Source organism: Canis aureus, chromosome 13, assembly GCF_053574225.1.
Source record: "Canis aureus isolate CA01 chromosome 13, VMU_Caureus_v.1.0, whole genome shotgun sequence".
Taxonomy (NCBI): domain Eukaryota; kingdom Metazoa; phylum Chordata; class Mammalia; order Carnivora; family Canidae; genus Canis; species Canis aureus.
This window is the reverse complement of record NC_135623.1, coordinates 22,657,154-22,674,309: the sequence shown is the minus strand read 5'-3', so window position 1 is coordinate 22,674,309 and position 17,156 is coordinate 22,657,154. Positions and strand designations below refer to the sequence as shown.

At 54.2% G+C, this 17,156-nt stretch overlaps 1 protein-coding gene across 14 annotated transcripts in view; it reads right to left on the bottom strand.

The window, feature by feature from the left end:
• ERI3 (ERI1 exoribonuclease family member 3) overlaps positions 1-17,156 on the bottom strand; it is a 127,659-nt gene that overhangs the window by 3,994 nt on the left and 106,509 nt on the right. For 2 of the 14 annotated variants that reach the window (XR_013350443.1, XR_013350441.1), the window contains one exon: positions 2,581-3,188. The exons of the other annotated variants lie outside the window; for them this stretch is intronic. The gene's annotated coding sequence lies outside the window, so the exon portion shown is untranslated. The remainder of the gene's footprint in view (positions 1-2,580; positions 3,189-17,156) is intronic. 14 annotated transcript variants of the gene reach the window in all.

Here is a 17,156-nt window from a genome sequence, read left to right as displayed (position 1 = left end):
GGCTGGTGACAACATGGCCTCTGGGAGAGTCCTCTGTGTGAAGCACTGGGGCCACATGGCTCAGCAGTAACCCCCATTACCTTCCCCGCCCCCCTGCACCTCTCACTGAGCTAATGAGGTCAACCTGAAGCCGTTATGGTGTAGAATTAGGTAAGGGGTGGGAGGCACACAGCCTTATGCCCACAGGGGAGGAGGCCCCCAAAGTAGATCTTCCTTACCTCCAAGTTCTAGAAGACTAACCTGGTTTTATGTTCCTGCAGCGTTATCAGCTTGTGACAAAATGACCCTCTTGTGTTTGGGGCATTAGTATTCTTTTTTTTTTTTTTTTTAAGATTTTATTTATTCATGAGTGTCATCAGAGAGAGAGACAGAGAAGCAGAGACACAGGCAGAGGGAAAAGCAGGCTCCATGCACCGGGAGCCCGACGTGGGACTCGATCCCGGGTCTCCAGGATCGCGCCCTGGGCCAAAAGCAGGAGCCAAACCGCTGCACCACCCAGGGATCCCGGGCATTAGTATTCTTAATGTCGGAAATATTTTTATATTGCCAAGGCCATAATGGGAGATGTGCAGCCGTTTAAACTCCTCAGAGAGGTGAGTGAGGCTAGCACCTGACAAAGGATGAGCTTGTTGGCTGGGCCCAAGGGGCCAAATACCTGCTTGGCAAAGCTGCCAGTGGAAGGGTGGCTCAGACCACGTAGGGCAGCCAGTGAGGGCTGCGACAGGGCCGACAGGGCAGCGGCCTGAGGCTGACCGGCTCCAGTTAGCTGCACTTGTCTGGGAATTGAACAGTAGAGGGCAGGTGAGCAGGGCCTGGGCGAGGGTGCCAGGCCCTGCTCTTTTTCACCCTCAGGAGGAAAGGGGCCCAAGGGAGCTCCTGGAGAAGCATTTATTTGTGCACTTGCTCATTCAGCATACACGCACTGACACCTCTGTGTGCTGGGTGCACAAGGGCTGTGCTGGGACACAGGCCTGGCCGCACAGACTCCGTTGCTCCCTGCCCTCAAGGAGCTCAGAGGCAGACCTGTAAGTGGTGGGGTGTGAGCAGTGCTACGGGAAGAAGGGGCGCAGAAAAGGCCCCGAGAATTAGGAAAGGGTTCCCCAGAGGACAAAGCCAGGCAGATGTCTGAGGGTGTGTGGGAGGGGGCTGGCCAGCAAACTGGGCTTCAGGTGGGCCGGTGGTCCTGGCATAGTGAACAGCATAGGCACACTGCTGGGGGGGGGGGGGGGAGGGCCCCAAACCTGCAAGTCTAGCAGGTGGGTGGGGGGTGAGGAAGAGGCAGGGGAGTGGTGAGAGGAAGCTGGCCAGGTCAGCAGCGACTGGCCAAAAGACACCCAGCAGGGATCCCTGGGTGGCGCAGCGGTTTGGCGCCTGCCTTTGGCCCAGGGCGCGATCCTGGAGACCCGGGATCGAATCCCACATCGGGCTCCCGGTGCATGGAGCCTGCTTCTCCCTCTGCCTGTGTCTCTGCCTCTCTCTCTCTCTGTGACTATCATAAATTAAAAAAAAAAAAAAAAAAAAAAAAAAAAGACACCCAGCAGACTGCATGCTAAGCTAAGGAGCTTCAGAGTTGATTATTCGGGGACCGACGGGGAAACACTAACAGAGCCGAGGAGGAGGAAGACAGGACCACATCTGTGTTTCAGAATTATCATCAAGCCTTGGAGGGGTTAACCCTGAAGGCACAGGCACCCATTAGCAGACTGTACCACGGTCCAGGCCAGTGGTGGTGGAGATGCAGGTGGGGATGTCGGCGGCATGGAGAGGTGGACAGAGGCCAGAGATTTTAAGGGAAGAGAACGAGCAACCTTAACGGGGGCAGATGAGAGTGTGGGGCCGAGGCTGGGATCTTAGTCCCCACTCGCGGAGGTAAAGCAAATCGGAGGTGGCGTAGGTCTGAGGTGGTGACGACCTCAGTGTTAAATCTTAAGATTCCTATGGGACATTTAAACGGATCAGGCATTTCCTTTGCAGCTTCTAGGCTTTGCATCTCACTGAAAAAGGCCTCCCATATCCCACCGCTATTAGAAAACTATCATATATTTTCCTCTAATGCTTTTTTTTTTTTTTTAATTTTTATTTATTTATGATAGTCACACAGAGAGAGAGAGGCAGAGACACAGGCAGAGGGAGAAGCAGGCTCCATGCACCGGGAGCCTGACGTGGGATTCGATCCTGGGTCTTCAGGATCGTGCCCTGGGCCAAAGGCAGGCGCCAAACCGCTGCGCCACCCAGGGATCCCTCTAATGCTTTTTCTATTTAACTTTTTAATCTACCTGGAATTTATTTTTGTATATGGTGAGAAATAGAAGATCTAACTTTACTTTCTTTCCCCTAATGGAGAGCCATTGTCCTATCAGCATTGATTGAACTGTCCGCATGTTCCCCACCCCTCTGAAACGATGCCTCTATTATACATAGAATTCCCTTACGTGAGTCTGTTGGAACGAGGAAAAGAGAATGAACATGAAATGATCAAAGAGGCGAACTGGACTGGAGACCTCAGGGACAGCAGGGTGATAAGCTGCTGACTTTCTGGGCCTGCAAGGGGGTGTGGCCTAAAAGAAGATTCAGACACACCTGAGGCCTCCTCTCCAAGAAGCCCAACCTGGGAAGCACCCTCTCTCAGTGATCTCCAGGAGCTGGTGAGGAACAGGGCCAGAGCCCACGGAGGAGGGGCCAGCAAGGATGGGCTAGGGTGCAGGAACCCCAGCGTGCTGACATTCTAGAACCTCATTCTGTTATTACATCTATCTGTCTGTCTGGACATCGTGGCAGCATCATGCCTGACAGCAAGGGGCCAGTGGGTCAATGCTGGGCCTGCCAGAGGAATAAGTCCCCAGCCCCAGAAGGGACATACTTATACTAAAAAGTTATCTGTTGTGTGGCTGAAGTTCAGATTTAATTGGTTTAATTGGAGTCCTACATTTTTATTTGCTAACCAGATAACTCTTTGCTGGGGGCCAGCACCTCAAGCTACAGCTGGATACAATTCAAAGGTACAGCCGCAAATGGCAGCTCAGAAGGAAGACAGGCGCCAAAGCAGTGAATTTAGGACTGAACCAGCAGGGGGCCTTGGATATCCTGAGATTCTGGGTTCGAATCCAAACTCCATCACTTCGTAACTGTGAACTTGAGCAAGTTACCGCGCTTTTATTTCACCTCTCTGTGTCTCGGTTTCTTCTTTTCTAAAATGGGAACAATAATGATAATTATAGCAACTACTTCCCTCAAAGGGTTGTTGAAAAGATGAAATGAGTTTTTATTTGTGAAGTGCTTAAAACAGTGGCTGGGTTAGTGATTATTATTGTGGTTGCTATTCCAATAACATCCAATAATAATGTTATTCCAGCAGTAACACCTTGGTATCCCACAAGCCCCTGTGCCTCGTCCCAGACATGACTCACGCAGTCCCCTTGGGTGCCCAGACAGGGCTACCCTGGCCCACCTGACACCACTCCCAGATATAGACCCCTCTCCCCAGACACGGCTCCCACAGCTCCTTCTGCTCCCCCCCCGAGACAGGGCCCTGACAGCCTCTACTCCAAAGTGACCCCTTCTTCCAGCCCCTCCCCTCCGCCCCACCGAGGTGCCTGGAGGTGCCACAGGGCTGATGGTGAAGGATGACGGTGGTTCCACAATAAGGGGAAAAGGCAATTTCATCTTGATTAGCAGGCGATTTCTCTCTCCGTAATAAGCGCGCTCCAAATAATTAGCGTGTTTTACGTAATAATGAAATTACAGAAATGCAGTCCACTTATTCAAACAACTCACCATTACCATATTTTTAAATATTAGACTTAATTAGAGTTTATCACTTCAGAGAAGTATGCGGACCGAAGATGTTTTTAAAAAAATCCTCATAAAGTGTTTATTAAGCGCTGGTAAAGCTGGGATAATGATGTGTTTGGAAATTAAGGCAATCAAACACTTACCGCCGCTCCTGGAGGCCGGGCATGGAAATGAGGCCATTACACGCCCATTACCCGCCAGCTCACAGCCACTTGGGGGGCGGGGAGAGGATGTGCCTGGCCGAGAGGGCACTGTGCCCGGAAACGCCTGTGCCAACATCCCACAACAGCCTGGCCAGTAAGCAGGCGTCAAAGCCCTTATGTCACTTACATCACACTTGGCCACCAGAAGCCCAACTCAGACTTGGCCAGGCGAATGACCAGATCGGTCTCACATGCCAAAGCAGACACCCAAGACCAACCCTGATCCAGATTCCCAGGCTGGGTAGGACCTGTGACCTCCATTCAAACCGTAGCGCAGAGCAGGGACAGAAGCCAGCGATCCACTCCCACCTCTGGGCCACACAGGAAGGGCTAGTTATGGTGGGTGAGGAAGGGTCTAGGAGGGACCTGGGGAACTGAGCCCGGAGCCAGAGATACAGAGCAGCCAAGGGTCAGGCCCAGGAACACACCTGGGGACAGACCTGGATCAGGAAAGCAGGCAAGAAGGGTGGTGGGAGAGGGGCTGGAGGCTCCAGGTCCCATTTATCCCAGTGAATAACTAATTCCAGAATTTATAGTGCTGGGTTTTTGTTCTGTGGCCATTTATATCTGTGAGGGGAGGAAATGAAGAGGCAGCGCGGACGCCACATCTTTCTGTGTTATTGCTTGTCTGCCATTTGCAAATCATTATTAATTGTGGGCCCTGGTGGCGGGCTGGGTGGGGGCCAGGCTGGGTACATCCACATAGCTCTTCATCAAGGACCCCAGCCGCTGCCCCAGAGAGCCAATTACCCCGCCCTGATTGGGATCAGATAAAGAGGGAATTTTTACAAATTAGGGAATAAATAGAATTTCCACACAGGGCGCGGGCAGGACCTGAGAGGCTGTAATGAAAAACCATCCGTCACCATCAGCGCGGCCTGGGCACGCAGCCCCGGCACTCCCTCCCCTTGTGGGCCTGCCCTAATGCTCAGGGGCCTGGGTGTACAGGTCTCAGGACACCGCTGCCCCCTACTCCCAACCCCAGGCCCAGAAGCAGGGAGAGGACTTCCCTGGTGGGGTGTCACTACACCCCTTGGACCGAAGAGGCCTAGGCCCCAGCTCCAGCACTTTTTCTCCTGCCTCCTCTCTTCCTTTCCCTGTCCACCTCTCCCTCTGGATCTTCACAAGGATGACACTGGGGTGGTCGTGAGAAAGGCCAGAGGTGGAGACCACAGGGCAAAGAGCACATGCATGCCCCTACAGCTATGGCAGCCCTGGGCCAGAGCCCCGGCCCCGTGGACCACTCACTCTGGGCTCCCATTAGCGCTCCTCCCCTTGGATCATTAAATATGTATATCTTATTACACGCCTTGTTAGAGTATCGAGCTCTATTGACTGATGATAAATCCTGAGCCTCGTCCTGGCCATAAATTTATCTGGAGATGATGAAGACTCAATAATCTAGTCAGGCAGATAATATCATCGGGCCTTAAAAAAGATCATTACATTATATGTCAGAATTAAAAGTGAAATACGCCGTAGTAACAGGGCGGCTGCTCTGGCCATTACAATGGGTGCCAGCCTCCCCCACTCCTCCTCAGCCAAGGCCCCATCCAGGTAGAGGGGCCGCGAAGCCTTGCCCTCCTCCTGACTCTGGGATGCTACGGCTGGAAGTGCCAGAGGTAGCCAGACAACTAAGGCTGAGTGAGGGGACTTGGCTGGGCTGGGGACAAGACGCAGCCACTGAGAACAGCTGAGCACATCTGCCACACCTGGTAGCCACCTGCCCAGCCAAGCTTCCACCTTACCCGGTCCCTGGGGGTCTCCCATGAGACGATCTTCTGAGGGTCCCTGAGTGGCTCCAGCAGGAAGGTGACAGGGCCCTACCCCTTTCCAGAATGGCCTGACCAACCAGGGTGGATTTTTTTCCAAAAATGCGAACCCTGGGAGACAGATAGGTTGGGCCACTTGCCAGTACCACCCAGGCCCCTGTGGCCTGGCCCCAGACCGATGTGCCAGCAGCCTATCTGAAGCCTAGCAATCCAGACCCTGGCCACCTGCTTCCCAAGAGACCTGCTGTCACCGCCTCTACAACCTGTCCTTTGAGAAACTCGCTGCCAGCTCCTGGTTCTTTGACCTCAGCACTGACGGCTGTTTCTACTCTATCCTATTTCCACTCATTCCCACAGTTACACCTTCTACCTTTTTAACATCCTCCACTGCTCTTCCTTTGAAATATTAAATCCAAATCTCCCTAGTTACTGACAATAATACACTTTGCTTTCATCTCGCTGGAACCTTGCAACGTTACCACCTCTACTCTCCCCAGGTACCCCAGCCGCCGCCTCCCTCCACTTTCTCCCCTACTTCTGGTCGCTCACCCAACAGTCATTCCCTTGCTGCCCACCTGCCAGGGCCCCTCCTCCCTCGCGTGACGGATGAGGCCTCTGGGTCTGAGCCTCCCACCATCATCCTGTCCCCCTGGCTGCTCATTGCATTCTGGTAACGGAGATGGGAGGCTACGTTTGCTGAAAGCCCTTCAAGGAAAACTTCTTCACTCTTATGAAGAGAAACACAAGGAGGAGACAGTCTTTTACATTCTGCCTCATGTTCTCATGTCTACACATCATGTCTGGGACTGCAGAAGCCACTGTCCGACCATTAGGGTAGTCAGCCTATAAGGAACATGCTGAAGATAAAAGGACAGAAAAATGGGAAAAGCCTAAGTCCTTTATGACATTGCTGAGGTGGTGAATTAACTAACCCTAGGATCACCTTATCTCCAAACTTTTGTGAGGCAATAAATCCCATTATTTAAGATATCTCACACTGGGTTTTCTTTTTTCTTGTAGCCAGAAGCATATTAACTGATACAGACTGTAAAGACAGGAAAGAGAATGACATAACAAATGGGCCCTATAACATAAACTTGGCTGAAGGGAGGCGGGAGGGCAAAGGGCAATGAGGGCGCTGTTATTTCAAGCCAGGAAGTTGGTAACTCTTGTTATGCTCTCTTGAAACATTTGACCAAATTGTTTCCTGCTCTATCTCAAGACACAGGCCACTAAAAAGGCTAAAAGAGTCAAGTTTTGATGGGAACCTACATGAAAACAGGGAAGAAAACACAACTGAACGAAGAAAAAATTTTTATGTCTCTGGCTTGCGATCTGAGTTGCCTGAAAGTCCCACAGCTTCACAAAGTCATCAGGGGCTCAGACTTCTCCTTTCTGCCCCTCTCAGCATGTCGCTTCCAACGTCCAGGTTACCTCGGGTCGAAAATGGCTACGGGAGCTCCAAGGATCACATCCACATTTTAGGAAAGGGGAAGGAGGAAACACCAAGAATAATGTACTTCCTCCCGGGCAAGTCATTTCCTTTTAAGTATCATTCCCAGAGGTCTCACACCACCTTTTCCCTTTTATCTCACTGGCCAGAACTCAGGGACGTAACCATATCTAGCTGTATGAGGAACTTAAAACTGCAACAACAACTACGGTGTTTTAACTGGGTACACACCGCTGCCCCTGGGTATCCAAGGGCTCCATTTAGTGGGGAAGGAAGACAAAGGGTACTGGGTATGTACCACGCATTCCGTCCTCGCCACATAGCCGGCACACCGCCAACAGGAACCTGGATTCCATGGTTCATCGCCTCAGTCCTTTCTTGCCAATATTCTCAACTGTCTTGCTCCCTTTTCCTTCCATCATCCCTGCCTGGAAAAACCCACACTGCCTTCCTCTGTGCCTGCACCTAGACGGAGTGGGACTAGAGAGCATCACAACCACACAGACTCGCGCCGTTCCTAGAATCAGAGTCCTCAACCTCAAATGGGTGTCTAAAACCGCCCAGCTGATGTCCTGCGAGCAGTGTGCATGCTCTCGCCCTTCCTCCCTGTGGCATCGCCGAACTTTCTCTACTGTCCACTATTCCCAAGTCCCCTACCCCCGAACCTTCTCCCACAGTTTTGCCTCCTATTTCACAGGACACACAGGAGGCACTTTCCTCTCACCTGTCACGGAGAGAGGAGAGGGGGCACATTCTGATGGCACTTCTAAAGCCCACCCTCACACCACCTGGGTTCTCCACCCCACTTCCTTTTCAGGGGACTTACGTGATGAGCAACCTCCTTTCTGATAGGGTCTCAACTGTTTTTCTGCACTACTTCTTTCACAGAAGCATGTAAACCTATCAGATCTCTCCCATCTCTAAAAACAACCTCCTCTTAGCTCTTCTACGAGCCTGGTACCCAACCTCTCCTCCTGTTCGTAGCCAAACTTCCCCGTTAACGCTCAAGGCCTCATTCCCTCATTCCCCACACTGCATTCTGATTGCCCCACCTGCGTCCCGCTGAACCGCTTTTTCTAATGACCCCTCTGACCTCACGGGGCTGAAGTCCAGTGGCTAAGACGGCCCTAGTGGACTAACTCCTGCCCTGACGCCCTTCTCCCCTGGTTCAGTGACAGCACCTTCCCTCCCTATCCAACTCTTCCAGCTTCTTTGCACGCATCTTTCATGTGACCGTCCCTACAAAATGGGTGTTGCTCAGAGCTGCCACTGGCCCCCCTTCTCTCTCTTCTCTCCTTGGGCATACTTACGCAGCCCTGAGCTATATCTACCATAGATGTCCCAGGGATTTCTAAACCTATATTCCCACTACCACCGCCCTGGTCCAGGGCGCCACCACCTCTCACCCAGGAGACAGCAGTGCCCCCGCCAATCTCCTCCAAGGTGTCCTTCTAAGCCACAAATCTGGTCATTTCACTCCCTGTCTTAAAACCCTGCAATGATCCTGGAACAGAAAAAGGACAGCATTGGAAACACTGGTGAAATCCAAATAAGACCTCCAGTTCAGCTGACAGTATAGTAGCCACGTTCATTTCCTGGTGCTGATAACCATACCGTGATTATGTCAGATGCTAACACGAGAGAAAGCTGGGGAAGAGATGTATATAGAACCTTCTCTGCAATGTAAAATTGATTCAAAGTAAAAATTCTAAGAGTTAATAATTAAAACTACCACCAGTCCAATAGCGCCTCACTGCTCTCAGGATAGTGTCCACACTTCTTTATAAAGTTCTGGGGAATCTTCCCAGGTGTGCCCCCTCTTCCTCCCCCCGCCCACAGCCTCATTTTCCTCACTCTCTTGCTGGACCCAAGTTCAGGTTCTTTTGCTTCTCAGCTTTTTCACATGCCTGTCCTTCCACTGGAAAGTCCCGCCCCTCGCTATCATTTCCTCAAGTGCCTTACCTGGGCCCTCAGGTCTGTGTTAGCGATCCTTCTACGTGTTTCACAGCACCCAATGTTCCTCCACTGTGATGGCCTGTCACCTCCTGCTAGACCACAAACCTGAGGCACTAATGTTACCTGTGCAGAGCTCTCAGTAAACACGTATTAAGTGGAAGAAAGAAGAACTGGAAGAAAAGAAAGAGGGAAGGATGCAAGACAAGATCACGGCCCTGACATCCGTTGCCCGAAGCCTAGACATGTCCAGGCCCTGAAAATTAGTCAAGGTCCTTGTCTCCAGCTTCCAAAGTGCTGCAGGCTTCACCCCTTTCCCCACCTCCATTCCTTCCTACTCTCTTGATTTCCCCCAAGACCTGCTGGGCCAAGACACTGGCTGGGACCTGAGCTCTCAGCAGTCTGGCCACCAGTCTGGCCAGCAAACCGAGGCATCTGGGGTGGCAGCAGCAGCGGTGTTGGGGCTCCCCAGTGCTAGCAGTGATGCCCTGGAGAAGGGGCTGGCTCTGCCTGGGGACTCTGCGAGGGGAGCTGCCCTCCCGAAGCCCAGTCCCACCTGGTAAATATTTCATCCTCAAGCTGCTCAGCTAATCCCTATTAATTTCAATACCGCCGCCTTGCCTGGCTCAGCTCCCAATGCATTATTTATCCCCTTTGTTTGTTTGTCGCTAACAGGTGGGCCCCAGCGGAGGCGCTGACTGGGGACAAGCCCACTCCATCACAGTGTGGCTGTGAATTAATCATGAGGACTAATGGGAAGCACCTCAGCTCCAGGCACTGCCCTAGCTGCCTCCCCCTGCCCTGGCACCCAGGGGTGGGCCAGGGCCACTTCAGCCCAACTTGATTCAAAGCAACACATTTTATTTACTATCTGCCTACATGAGTCAGACATAAGGTTACCCTTTGGGGATACAAGCTGAACAAACAGACATAAGTTCCTGCCCTCAGGGAACTTACAATCCAGTTGGGGAGACAGGTGTTAGACGACTATTTCTTAATTAGGATTGTGAGGAAATGCTGTGCAGGGAAGTGCTGGGTGTTAGGAGGGTGTGCACAGGCGAGGACCTAACCAACTCTAGGAGTCAGGGGAGGCATCCCTGGGGAAGCAAACTTTGAGCTGTGCTCTGAAGGATGAGCAGGAAGTCATCAGGGCAAGGGATGGGAATGGGGGGCTTCCAAGGGCCATAAAGGCACATGGGAAAGCCTTGAGGTAAGAGAAGGAATGGCAGTTTCCGGAAAATAGGGGAGGGCCTTGTGCTGGAGTACACAGGGCGTGAGGAGAGTGGCTTGAGAAGGGGTGGGGGGCAGGGCCCAGCTCAGGGGTGCTCTTCTCCCTAAATGACTGGCACTTGTTCCTGATGGATTACCACGGACTCATCCTGTCATATGTCCTCTGCTGACTTGAGCAACATCCCGATTTCTTGACCTTTTGCTTGTGGCTCCTGAGAGATTGTCAAGATCATTAACCCTCAATTGCACAGATTAGGAAACTCAGATGTGCATTCAGCCTGGGGGTTATGAGAAGGCCTGTGTGGGCCCCTCAGTGCCCTGAAGCTCAGGTGTGCCCATGGCAGGACAGGGCTGGTTCTGGCCCATTGACTCTACGTGGGGACCAGGCACAGGGCTGGGAACAGAGCTGCTCCCAGCCAAGAGTGCTCACGTCACCTCCCAGGAAGGAACCTCCCTCAGCTCTGAAATCCAGCACTGCACTGCACTGGGCACCCAGGGGCCTCAGCAAGCATCTTCTGAAAGACTGAACAAAAGCAAATGCCCCTCTATCCTCCACAAATATCTTTTCCACAGACACTCTTCTCAAAAACTTCTACAGAGATGGAAAATAGACCAATGAGCCAACTGGTACTCAGTGGGAGGTTTACAGTATTTTCAGGCACATTACCTCCTTCCTCCTCACCATAAGCCTGGGAGGTAGAAGTCACCATCAGCCCCATTTTAAAGAAGAAGAGACAGAGGCCCAGAGTGGTGAGTGACTTACCCAGGACCACACAACCTGGGAGTGATGAGCCTTGACTAGAACGAGGTCTTCCCGTTTCCAGGCTCCTGGCTTCAGCATATCCATAGGTCTGTCCCCCTCTGTGCCTATTTCCCCAGGGATCTCCCTCGGTAGCTCCAGGGACCCGAGCTCTCAAGAACGATCCCAGAAGGACCCCCCCTCGTTTATGAACCAAATGTAGCTCCGCCAGGGCGGAGGCCTCACTGTGCATATGTCAGGGTTTGTAATTCTATTCAAAGTGGCCACTTTGAAAATCCATATGTCTCCAGGCTCCCTGTACATCATGGTGTCAAGTCCTGGTGCAGAGGCATCCATCAGCACCTCCCAACGCCATGGTCTGTGTGCCCACGTGCCTGTCCACACCGTGTGCCCGTCCCTGGCTCCCAGCTGCCGTGGCAGTGCTGCCCGGCCCTGCGCAAGAGCTCACACTGGCCTGGCTGCCTGGCCCAGCGGTCCCCTGGCCTTCAGGCTAGTCTGGCTGCTGGGCCCCACCCCTGCCCCAAGTGCCACCTCTGCCTTGCCTTCTTCTCTGCTCTTGGAGCTAGGCAGCCAGCACGGAGGCAGCCTCGATAACTCGCTAACGTGCTGCCCATGCTGTTCTTAAAAATTTATGACTGTGCAACATGAAAAATCCGGCTGAGGAGCCGTCATTAGCGGCGCTGCCTCCCTCCCCCACCAGAGCCGCCCTCGTAAATTGAGATTTATGGCTGCAGCAGGCGGGGTGGGGGCGTGTGCAGGCGGTGAGGATGTTGTGGGGGAGACAGGGAGACCGATGAGAGAGTGGTGGGGCCGGGGGCTCCCCCCTGCGGCAGCTCCAGTTTATCACAGTCTGCGGTGATACCCACGGAGAGCAAGGTCAGGTCTGGGGGGTCGGCCTGGCACAGATGCTGGATCCTGCCTCACAGAGGGGCTGGAGGGGGAAGGGCCTATCCTGTGCCAATCACCGGCTCCTTTAGGTGGAGGACCAGATCCCGAGGCCTGAGCAAAGGCCTCCCAGGAGGATGATTTGAGAAGGAGGAAAGTTGGAGCTAGGGAGGAAGCATCATCCTTGCTGGAGTCACAAGGCCTATGCCCTCAGAGCCAGTTTCTCTAACCAGAAGCATGTACGTTGGGCTGGGATTGTGGTATCCCACCCTGAGAACTGGAGAGCAGGCAGGGAGCGGGGCAGAAGGGTGCCAGCAGCCTTCCCTCCCGCCTCCTTTCTCTGGTAAGGAGGGTTGGTGGAGAGGACATTAGAGGGGGGAGTGCAAGTACTAGGCCTAGGCACAGAGCCCCGGCTGGGGCCAAAGGGGAGGTGATTCCACAAGCCACCGCCCCCTGGTGCTCCCCTCACGCCCCCCATCACAGGCCCTCCCTATTACCTCCCCGCTGCCTCCTCCCCTGCTCACTTAGCCCTGTCAGCCAGGCCATTATGAAATTGGGGTTTCATTTACAGACTAATTAAACATTACAGCTTGTTCACAATTACAACGCGGGGATGAGGGAGTAACTAATTACGGAAGAAATGAGCTAACATTTATCTCTGCTCCCACCCTCCCTCTCCCCACTGCCCCCCCAGTCTGGCTTCCTCCCACTCTCTGGTCAGTACCCGCTCTCTAGGCTGATATCCTGGGATGGGGGACTGGAAGGTCTCAGCACCCACCCACCCTGGCCACAAGATCCGACTGCTGTTCCCAGACACTCTGGGGAGGGGCTGAGCTCCCAGGGCCCTGCTGCAGGAGGCGGAGCCTTAGTGGGTGTGATAAAGTAAGGGACCCTGTGATGCTATGTGTGACTAGGACATTGGGGTGGGGGGGACGACACACACTCTACTTTGGTGTGACAGTACCGTAGGGCTGTGTGGCTTTATGTAGCTTCCCCTTGCAGGGCAGGGTTTTGGCGTGATTGCTGCAGACAACTGTTTGTGTGATGGGGTAAGCGTGTGAATGAACCTACCCTCACCCTCAAACCCCAGACAGAACAGAAAAGAACTAGGTGGCTATAGGAGGTGATGGTCAAAGCAGCCCTGGGCCCAAACCTCCACTGGGCAGCCCTATTCATTTCGGCCTCAGAAGCAAGAAAGGGAGCAAGGTTACCCTGTTCCAGGGGCTCAGCTCATCCCTGCCCTCAGGTTGGTCCTAGCCTCTGGCCAGATGCCCCCTGGGGCCCAAGAAGCCTCCTGGGGGCCTGGGGTGCCCCCTGTGGGCAGGAGTCCTGGGGTCTGGCTGGCCTGCCGCAGAGTTTAATAATAGTAACAGTGAGAGTAAGCGTTTCCATCCTTCCTGCCTTTGGGCAGAAGAAGAAAGGAAAGAGGAGGGAGAGGAGGGAGTGGAGGGAGTGGAGGGAGCGGGCTGAAGGGAGGCTTTGAGGCCTCAGAACTCACATCAAACGGCCGGATCTGGGCCTAATTGTCTGACCCCTGCCCCTGCCTTCAATCAGCTCTGCGGCTCCCCGCCCGCCCCTCGCCTAACTAGCAGCCATGTTCTCCTCATTAGGACAAGCTCCCCTTGCACACGTGTCCCCGGACATGTCCCCAGCACTCTCAGCTCCCAACCCTGCCTGGTAGGAGGGTACGGTGGGGACCCAGTTTTGGAGGGGCCCCTGGGACAGCGAAACCCTGTGCCCCCACAGCTGCCTGGACTGAGCTGCTCAGCCCCTCTCCTTGAGCTGCAGGGGCCTGGATGCCACATGTGGGGACAGATCCCTGGGCTGGCTCAGCCGCTGGGTGCGTTCTGTCCTCTGTGCGTCCTTCTTGCTACAGCCCGACTGTCTCAGACACACTGCTCCTGACAGCGGGATGTGTTTGAATCCCGTCCCTTTTGGTCTGGCTCAGCCTGGCAAGGGGTCTGGTCTGGGTCACGGTCTGTGTTCAGAGGCTGGGAGCCGAAGGAACGGGGCTGCCCGGCGTACCAGGGTGGTTCCCTCCGCGGGCTCAGGCACACTAATGCGTAGGGCGCCCAGGGCTGCCACCGCCGCAGTGAAGCCCAACTTGGTGGTTACAAACTCTGACCTTAGAGAGACATGCATTTACATCCTGGTGCTCCCACATCCTGGCTCTGCAGCCTTGGGTGAACAGTAACCTTCTCGAGCTCCAGTTTTCGCACACCCACTAGTGGGGACAGCCCCTATCTTACAGGGTTTGGGAACTCAATGAGAGGACAGATGTGAACTCTTCTGTACTACATCTGGCACTCCGCAAATGTGGAGGGATGCAATCCAGACCAAGCTGCCCCCTCCACAGGCCACAGCCCCACTTTGCCCAGGTGGGATCTGGACCCTGGTCAGCAGTGTCCAGGGCAGGAGGAGCTGTGGGGAAAGGTCCAGAGCCCTGCAGAAGAGGACAGCAGTTCCCAGAGGCACAGCTCATACCAGGGGCGGAAGCACCTATGCTGCAGCCTCAGCCTGGGGGCAGGGATGTCACACGGCAGCTTCAGGTGGCAAGGGCAGGGCCCAGCTTAGGGACTGCCAGGTCAGCTGGGGAGGTAGGTCTGGGGCTGGCCACGAGGCGTGGCGCATCCCAGGAGTACTGAGGGCCTGAGAGGAGCGATGCTGGGAACACGGCGAGAGTGAAGGCTGTCTCGCTACTCATGGAGCTCATTTTCAGGGTACCAAACCTGGATACAATCAGGGGAGGGTTGGCCTGCTCTGGGCCCTGACATTGTCTCTCACCTTAAACCAGTGGTAATGACTTGCAAATATTGATGAAAACGCAAACTACAGAGATTGTGTTTTTCGGGGAGTGAAGGTGGGGAGCGAGGATAAGGAGGAAAATAAACTGAAATGAAGTCCAGTTATCTCCCATCTGTGGCTGCTCCTAATCCCCCAGCCCAAAGGAATCCAATGCAGCCCCTTATCTGCCCTGTCAATCACTCCATCACCGCCCAGAGTGCTCGGTGGGCACCACACGCCTTCACACACACTCAAGCACATGCTCACACATGCACACACACGCACACACCCGTTCCACCGACTCTTGCTCCAACACTCCCGCCCACCCCCAGCCCATTACTCCTCTGAGTAGGAACAGCCAGCACGCAGGTCCTGCCAGATGGATGCAATTTGCATAATATCAGCGGTGGAGGCTGCAAGATCACCAGGGGTCAGGGCGCTGACATCCCCGCACAGTCTATCTGCAAGTGCTAATTTGGCCGGCATTGATCTGTCTTTCTGATTTCTTTGTCATTTACGTCTGCGATGGTTTGACAGGAGATACAGAGAGAGACAAGGGGAGGCCAGGCCGGGCCCGGGGCTAGGAAGGTAGGGAAACAAAGATTGTACTTCCCACTGCATCACACACACAGAACACATACATAAACATACCAGAACCTTCCCCCATCCATCCAGCAATCCACTCGTCCATCTGTCTATCCATTTTCCATCTGTGGTTTCTACTGAAGACTAGAACCTGGTGTCTAGGCAAGGACCGATTCCTCAGATGTCCCCCAGGACTCCAAGGGTGCCAGCTCAGAGAGGAGGGAGTGAGTACCCCTCTAGGTGAATACTGCCTCCAGGCAGGCCCATGCCCATGGAGCCCCTGTGGATGCCTGGAGAGTTATCCATTCTCATGACCATCCTCTCCCCAGCTGCTCACTTTCTCTGGGCCACACCAGAAGAACTAGACAGGAGTAGGGGGTGGCAGTAGTGCCGGGGAAGCACATACTCCAACTGTCTCTGCCCCTCTTGAACCCAACTTGAGGATGCCCGAAGTGTGGGTAGGGGGGTGGGGGGTGGCCCGAGCAGCGCCTCTCTCTCTGGGACAGCCAGGGAGAGGGCTACTAGGTCCACAGGGGCCTTTATCAATACTTCACCACCCTCAGGTGTTCCAAAGCCCAGACTGGTTTCTAGCTGATTCTGAAGCCCCCCTGGCTTATAGCCAGAAAGCCTTAGCTCAGATTAGATCTGAATGCTTTGCCCACTGAACCCTCAACCGCCGTCCCCACATTCTTCTGTGCCTCGGGAGAAGGGTTCCCCATCGGGATGGGGCACCACCTGGAAAGCTGTCATGGGAAAAGGGGAAGAGAGGATAAGATTGCAACTCTGGAAAGAAAGAACCCACTGCAGAGAAATGGATGTGGTCACTCTGTCAAGGGAAGCAGGAGGCCTGAGCCTTCCAAGGGTGGAAGCCCCCTCCCTCCCTGGCAGCCACGGTGGCTCTGCCTTGGCCCCACCTCCTTTCTCTCGCTGAAGGTATCGGAGCAGGGTGATCAGAAGGCACTCCCTGCTGGGCAAGAGGGGGGCTGGCGTTTGGTGTGTGCTAATCCCGGGCCTGAGGTCTTCAGAGGGACCTGGGGAACTTCAAGGAGGGGAAGGCAAAGCTGTACTGCAGACGAGCTCATTAGCCAGCACCCCCACCCCCCCACGAGGAGGAAGGCGGGCGGCCCAGGGAGCGTGGCAACAGAGGCGGCAGAGAAAAGGCTGTCACTGTCCTTTCTTCCTTTTGGTACAAGCATCTCCCTGAGCCGACGATTCTCCTGCAGTGACACCTCTCACGGGAGCTAATGAGATCTGTGTCACAGAGCTAATGCGCTCTGACTGGACTCTTGATAGACACCCTACTCCTTCAGGGGAGACCACAGGCCAGTGCTGCCCCCCTGGGCCCAGGCCCCCACCTTGCCACCTGCCAGCCCAGCTCTTTTTGCCAAACCATGCTGGGAAACGAGCTCCTGAGAGTCCACTTGGGTGTTGGGTATCCCTCCTACCATGAGCCTCAGAGAGACCCTCCTCAGGGCCTGAGCAGGGGGGCTAAGGAGCCAGGGCAGGACCACCCGGCTGGGCATCAGGGAAGGTTCCCGTTATTCTCCCGGCCAGCTGAAAATCAGCAGTCTGTGGAGCGTTCCTGTCCCAACAACAGGTGAGATTTTACTGACATTTTCTGTGCAGATTTCTAAAAAGGAAGAAGGGAAGAAGGCCTGGGTCCTAGTGTTAGATCAAGTCTGTAGGGCCTGAACATCACACCCCCAAGACTGTAAGTGGGGCCCAAGGATGTATTTTGT